Source organism: Anneissia japonica, unplaced genomic scaffold, assembly GCF_011630105.1.
Source record: "Anneissia japonica isolate Jap-2015-1 unplaced genomic scaffold, ASM1163010v1 scaffold41793_len627382_cov181, whole genome shotgun sequence".
NCBI lineage: Eukaryota > Metazoa > Echinodermata > Crinoidea > Comatulida > Comatulidae > Anneissia > Anneissia japonica.
This window is the reverse complement of record NW_022750669.1, coordinates 413,028-420,894: the sequence shown is the minus strand read 5'-3', so window position 1 is coordinate 420,894 and position 7,867 is coordinate 413,028. Positions and strand designations below refer to the sequence as shown.

General features: G+C 36.0%; 1 protein-coding gene across 2 annotated transcripts in view; it reads right to left on the bottom strand.

Moving 5' to 3' along the window:
- The window catches only part of LOC117121442 (phthiocerol synthesis polyketide synthase type I PpsC-like), a 20,159-nt gene extending 19,297 nt beyond the window's left edge, over positions 1 to 862 (bottom strand). For both annotated transcript variants that reach the window (XM_033266652.1, XM_033266653.1), the window contains exon 1: positions 695 to 862. The gene's annotated coding sequence lies outside the window, so the exon portion shown is untranslated. The remainder of the gene's footprint in view (positions 1 to 694) is intronic.
- Positions 863 to 7,867: the final 7,005 nt, after the last annotated feature.

The window sequence follows — 7,867 nt, the reverse complement described above, 5'->3', positions numbered from 1 at the left end:
ATTCGATCAGAATGACAAAATAAACTAAGCATCCACTGGAAGGAATCCCAATATCTGCAGACGGATCCGTTTCGGCCTTCCAGGCCTCATCAGTACAGCTAGGGTACAGACCCAAACGAAACGTTCGACTAGCTTAGGTAGGGCCCAGACTAGTCCCACGACCACTAATGAATACAGAGCCAAGCCAAGGCAATATATATACACAGCCCAGGTGTGAATATTTTGTCATTCTGATCGGATTTTCTCTACTGTTCCGTTTTAATTTTAAATTGTTTTGCATTATGTGGCCGTTTGCTGTTTTATGGGTTTTTCCCATTTGCCTTTTTTAAATTTATAAATTATTAAAGAATCTCTATTGAGATCCAGCGGGCCGCCATTGATGCACGGTAGAGATTGCATCTTTAGATCTCCGATCTTGTTCACAAAATCACGGACTAGTGCTGTCTCGTAAGAATTTCTTAGGACGCGTTAAGAATGACAAAATATTCTCTGTTGTATTCTACTGGAACCGAGCCGCATAGCTTGTATTCCACTATTTGCATTCACACCTGGGCTGTGTGTATATTATATATATATATATATATATATATATATATATAATATATATATATACTATTCTAGTTATGAAAGTTTGTCCTAGATTTCATGTTTTGGGCTCTGAAAAAAAAATCTTATTTATTTAAAAATGACTTACATATTAAATTGTTGTTGAAGTGCTCTCAGTAAAAGTTGTAATGGACGTTGGTACTGGTCTTAATATCAAGTCTTCGTAACGTCACGTTTATTCACCTTTTCTACTAAAAGTTGCTTTTCCACTTCTATCGATTACATCTACATCCTACAGACAGCAAATAGAAAATCAACGAAAAAACGGAGACCTTCACAGTTTTGACGTAAACTAGCTGAATGGACTGAATATATTTGCATAACAATACATACGTCTTAAGTATTCGATATCACCACTGTATTGGAATTCAGCGGCCCGAGTTCTTTCTCTAAATTCTTGTATGCACTCTCTCTCTCTTGGTAATACTTTCGTATGGTGAAATAACTTGTAATTTTAAGACTGGTGTGATGTAAACTTTGTAAGCGTTTTAGACCTATATTCTTTACTTGTAACTTTTACCATACGAGCTCATAGCAGACAAAGGCCAGTCTGGTTTGCCGAATAATTTATTTTACTGTTCACATTAGGCCTTATTAGCCCTGCTGACAAAGAATTCTAGGAGAAAAATGGAACGATTTCAATTATTCTGCAAATTAGCGACATGGCCCAGATACCATCATCTCTTTTGTAATAGTGTAGAGTTAATGTGAAAATAAAACTTTGAAGTATTAATAATTAATTTTTAGCTCCGATGAGGAGCTCTAGAAACACTTGGCTGATTGAATAATAGATCATTTTCGTATGGGCGGCCGTTAGGGCTTAACTCCGATGACGAGCTTTAGAAACACTCGGCTGATTGATTAATAGATTATTTTGTATGGGCGGTCGGTTAGGGCTAATATACTCTACTGCCTCTATTATACTGCCCTCATCGGAACAAGAATTTATTTTAGTTTTAATAGTTTCGGTGATATCCGCAATTACTAATAATGCAGAACTGGAATCCTTTTGGCCCAAGACCCAGTAAGCTATACTCAAGGCATGACTCCCGACCGATGGGCATAGGCCATTGTTAAACTCATTAAAAAATAGATTTAGCTATGTTTCTAATATGCCTATTGCATTTTATTGAGTATGTTAACACACAATAGTTAGGATAGCATTAATAGGGTGGAGGAAATTCAATAAAGGTTAATTGACCATTATTCTGGGTGTTTTGTTAATTACACAATATTATGAACGGTACTATTCATTTTTTATTTTCACTACCACAGAGGAAGGTATGAGTGGGGAAGAGCAGAGTCAACAATAGTATGTGCACGGAGTCCTATAAACCATGATTTCTGTGTCACTTCTACAAATTACAAAATGGTGTATTTTAATACAATCCGAGTGATCTGACATCACACCATGCGTAAAATTACAAGTTATATTACCATTCGACCTTATTAGTGGAGTAACGTCTCTACTCAATGATGCATAGTAACTATTGTATTTGTTGTGAATTGTGGTTGTTTTTTTGTTTTTTTTTGTTTTTTTTTTAATGGGGATATTGGCCCAAGGTTGTCTTTTCAGCAATAAACGAAATGGAAAGTTAAATTGAAATAAAAATTGCTATTGAATAAACACAGTACAAGAAGAACCTAGTGAATCGTCCACCCGAATTCCGTCTCGCCTAGTTTTGATTAATTCACTGTGTTTCGTTACATCAATAGTTTTTGTACTTAATTGTAAACTTTATCTATATCCCTGTTATGATAAATACTTGTATTGTATTTGTTGATACACAATCTCTATGAACCGTGCCGGGGCTGAAATTTCTGAGACTGAGGGCCCTTTTGGGTCCCGGTCGCCAATTCATTGTAGTATTTTTTTATGTGCTTGTTTTTTAATCATATTTGTCATTGTATTCTAAATGTTTTTAACGACGAAATAAATGTTATGACATCAGTGGTGGATCCAGGAATTTAAAATAGAGGGGGTCCAGAGGGGACCTTTACAGATGGATGGTCCAGACCACCTCAGCCCCAACACGGTAGGGGCCGACGAAAATAAAATTTATGATTATGGCAAATCTAGACTTCTTTTTATATTTCCATTAAAAAATGACAATTTCAGGACCCACCCCTTTAATCCGCCATTAAATATTATGACACTATGTCCTACAGTCGATATAAGAGTCGCATTATGCTGTTATGTACGTATCAACAAAGCCCTTTTGGGTCAGCGTGCTAGATTGAGGAACCTATGGGGTGTCGGCGAACATGGACTCTTGGTTCCTTGTCGTTGTGTAGCTACATGTTACCGAATAAAAGTCTGAAAATATTGGTCAATATCAATATTATACTGAAACATCCTTATTTTGAATTAAAATTATTAAGGAAGTCCCTAGGAGATCATTAAATAAGGGTCATCACAATGTGAAGAATGCATATTTTAAGGAATAAATAGTGTTAAAGAGACAAAAATATTCATTGTCATTTTGTCTATAGTTTTGGTTTAATGGTAACCCTATAGGTTATTATTATAGTAGTGGGTTATTATAGATTAAAGGTTAAAGTTTATTCATTAATATTGCCTATGCAAAATGCAAGAGTCTCTATGCGCAGAACAAGTGAGCAGTTGTAACTGGAAAATTAAAAAAAAAAAAAGAAAATCCAGCCAGTACCCAAACCGCAGTATGGGGATACGCTCTCGTCACTGAGCAGGAGCTATCAAAATGTACCTTGTCCAGCACCAGTTGAGTCTCTGCCATCCAAGGACTCAGGCGCCTCCTATCCTGATAGAACTACAAAAAAGCTAGCTGGCAAGGGATGGAAAAGGGGAAATCAAAGAGAACGAAATAAGTGAGTTTTTAAATGAGATTTAAACAAAGAGACGGATGGCGACTCACGAATACATAACGGTAGAGTATTCCATAATTTAGGAGCAGCAACCATGAATGGGTGTGTTACTATTAGAGGTGTTTACTAATAGAGTAATGGGTAATTATTAGAAGTTTAAGGTATATAATGTATGTTCTTCATTTTTTTTTACTATAGAACTCTACAGTTTTGTTGCCAAGAATGATCCCAGGACATTGGGATAGGAAGGCCAACAATGTAACCCAAGTTAATATATGATCAGGTTTATAAAACTGTACAGACACTCAGAAGCAACAATGATAGATAGTCCAATGGAAAAAAAGGTGAAGTGAAAACAACAACGACATCAATCTGTGCGTTAGATCTGCGTCTATATATCTTATAGAGGTATAACACTTTCCTTGAACGAGATGTTGCATGTTAGCAGGTTCGAATTCCACAGGTACATTACAACTGAAAGTGAATTGTACACGTTAATGTATTCCAGCATTGCCATTATTATTTATCTATTTGTTTATATTGTATTTACTACGCAACAAACCTAACTTGAATAATATTTGCTATGATTGTCTTATCTTCGACCTATAAGCCAGTTCTAGTTCAATCCATTATGTGTAAGTGAAACAAAAATCAATTGTCTGGGGTTAGATCTGTGCCTATGTAGTATATGTAAGTCCCGGTGGTGGTTTAGCGGTATGGTACTCGCTGAGACAGGAAGATGTTGCAGGTTCCAATCCCACCAGAGACAACATATGCTCCTGTATTCTAGAACTGTTGAAATTATTTGTATATTCGTTTGTATCGTGCAATATGATATGAATATTACTACGATTTCCCAGCTCTGACCTAGACGTTTGTTTCTAACATTAACATTAGCTCCAACAATGTCTGATCGCAGAAATCAGTTGTATGAGAGAAGGTATTGGAGGTTGATGATCTGCACCTATATTTACCGGGTTTCTGTGGTCTATCGGTATGACACCCGCAAAGGCAGCAGGATATTGCAAGTTCGGATCCCGCCAGAGACTTTTTATACAACTTTAAAAAATAGGAAAAGGAAAACTTTGCTGGAGTACTAGCTGGAGCAGATTCAAAGAGGCCTATATTACGCTATTTACGGTATTGTAACTCAAAAAACCATACTGTAAACATACCGTCATCTGCTCATTGAACAGTTCACTGAATAACAAAGTAAATACGTCATATTCCATTTTCCTATAAAATCGACCATATAATTTGAATGGTTTCATAATAATCTGAGGTGAACGGATTATAAAGATTTATATCTAGGCCTATCTGACCTTATTCAATGAAGTTCGGCTACGTGTTCACGCACTCTGAGATCCACAACCAGTTCATCTATACTTTACTGTCAACCCTGCCGTTAAAAATCTTTTGGCAAGCGTTCATTTAGTGTCGTAGCCCCCAAAGCTTTGGAACGCATTACCTGACACTGTTCGCGAGTCTCCATCTGTTCAAGACGAGGATTAAGACCCACCTGTTTTGCTCTTTTTAATCTGTTTTCCTTTTCTGGCCTTTCTTTTTGGATAGGATAGCCAGATGCCAGTGTCACAGAGGTCTTGTGAATCATGTTCCAGCGAGCCCTTCATTTGGGCCTTAAGGTGCTGGAGAACAGAGCAGAGACACTGGTTCCTTCTGCTGTCTTCTCTTTGTCTCTGTGGTTGTTTGCTTTTGTTAGTCTTAGGATATTTCTCGGTTTTTTTCTGCTCCAAGACTTTGCATTTCAAGCGCATCGAGACTATTGTAATATGCGCTTAATAAATACAGCCATTACCATTACCATAATCATCCATATATTTCAACAATCAATGCAAAATTGAGTGACCGTTTTTTAATAACACCTTATGATTTTGTATAGTAAAAAGGACTGAATTTTTTTGTTTTGTTTTTGTATTTTAACTGTTTCTGCTTCCCCTAACTTACGTAAGGTTAACGGTCAAGTTTAGTTTATAAATTAAGCTTACCTGTCATGCTAATAAGAAACAACTGATCATTTTTTCAAAGTTTTCTATTCTAAATTGTTTGTACCCTGTTTTGACAGTCGGACGAATGACGTCAAGCGCTTTAAGTTAATAGCAGATACGAAGTTAGCGAGGTCTGTGGTGAGTTTACCTGACTGGAGTCTTCTATAAATACAAATACCGTAAAACATCAAAATAAGCCAATGAGATTTGTTTTTAGGACCTATGGATAAGTTTCTTTTAAATACTCTTTTTAGGTTACTTTTGCAGGCTCAACATATGAAGGGGCTTCTTTTCAAAATGAATGCTGTAATATTTTGGAACTGCTACTAAAAATCCGTGTAGGAATAAAAAAAGATATTTTCAACCATGCAATCTGGGAAAATAATTCTGAAAACTCACAAACAATAAAATTATAAAAATTTGATTGATGTTCAAAACATGCCGACCACAATCTGTTGGTTAACTAACTATAATATAATTATATAATAAAATTCAAGTTTTTGATATAAAAATATGATAAGGATGATGAATGATAGGCATATGTATAATTTATCAAGCGTGTGTATTATTTGTAAAATAGTAATTTTATTTTTAATCTTCTAATGAATTTACTGTATATAGCCGAATTTACCTTAAACCAAGGCAACCATAGCTACTGTACAACGATATACTTTATTTATTACACGGCTTTTACAAAATAGAATGCGCAAATTCATGTTGAAGAAACCCTTTTCCGTTTCGAATATAATAGAGCAGGAATTTAACCACGCTACAATTGATATCATATTAATAATGAGAGGCTATCATAAGCATAAAAGAGAACGCCATTCTGCATCACATATTATTTATGGTAAAACTAACTGACATTGAATTAAAAAACAAAGTGTTTTTTTAACTATATATTTCCATTTCTTTGACATTCATTTACAATGTAAGTACTATTTAGGAAAGAAGTCCATACTATTTTGACTAAAAGCTTATGGGAAATTGACTTTTGCAAGCTAAGGAAGGGCCTTCTTTCGAGATTAGGCTCATGGAGCTTCTATTTGTAACCCTACCCCGCCACTCTGTGCGTTTGTGAGACGAATTTTTAGAAGGATTCCTGGCCCTATTCTAGTTGGTCAGTTGTTAAGTTTGATTGAATTCCGGAAATGCTTTTTGTGCCACTTTCAATAAACAAAACAACAAGACTAATGGCACTTTTAACTTTTAATCAAATTCATCAACTCTATTCATGCTGTACTTAATTATTGAGTATTACACATGAACCGCAATAATAGGAGTATGACCACTCTCTATTAAAGATAGTAATATTATTATATTGATTGTGTTTCTGTAACTAAACTGCTCCGTCTAACATTGAGTAGGCCTAAGTGTAATTCTAAATCATACTTTCTAAGACAATTGAAACGTTCAGGTGCTAATAACCATGCGGTATTGCTGTTTTATAAACAAGTCCTTAAACCTGTATTAGAATACGCAGTCAAGGGTGGCGCCAGCGAGTGGGGGGGGGGCAAAGCCCTGCGTCGGGGAGAGCTGCCCCCACCTCCGTCGGGGAGAAAAAGCACAATTCGTCAGGGAGAAAAAAAAATGTATTTTCTACATATTAGTAGACTCTAAAATCGATTAAATAAGCCTTTGAAACCCCTAAATTGTCAAAATTTTCGGGGGCTTCGCCCTGGACCAAATTCGAAACCTTTTAATCGAAGCTCGACCACGCCCACATTGCTTTCGTCGGGGAAATCTGACCCCTCTTCGGGGACCTCGGCCACCATGTCGGGGATCTCCCCCCGTCGGGCAACTCCTGGCGCCACCCCTGTACGCAGTGCCAATAAGGGGTATGAATATTACCACAGACCCTATACAGGCTCTGTGATATGAATACCAGTCTTACCAACTTGATCGCATTCAGCATAGAGCATACCAAATAATCTTTAACGAAACTTCTACAATAGATGATAGCCTTGTTATTCCACTTACTGTAAGAAGGGAAAACCTGTGTAGGAGATACTTCACCAAGGTTAAAGATCCGGAACATGTACTTCATAATCTCCCTCCTCCAATTTTAAACGCTGATTCACTAAGTATATTTTCAAAAAAATTGAAATTTCACCTAATGTCGTTCTATTAAATTAATATTTTCGGTCAGATTTGATATGCTCTCGCATGAACTTCAGTTGTGTGTTTGTTTGTTTATTCATTTTTTTTCTCTCTTTTTTTTTTTTTTTTTTCTGTCAGTATTGACTTTTTTTTTCAGGCATGCCCATCACAAGATCTTTATCTTCTCGGAATCATGCCTTTTTCCATAGTTTACTTTTTTTTTTAAACCTTATTGTATTGCATCGTTTTGTGTTCTATGGAAGTTCAATGTCTTGAAAGAAAGAAAGAAAGATAATATACTGCCTGATAAA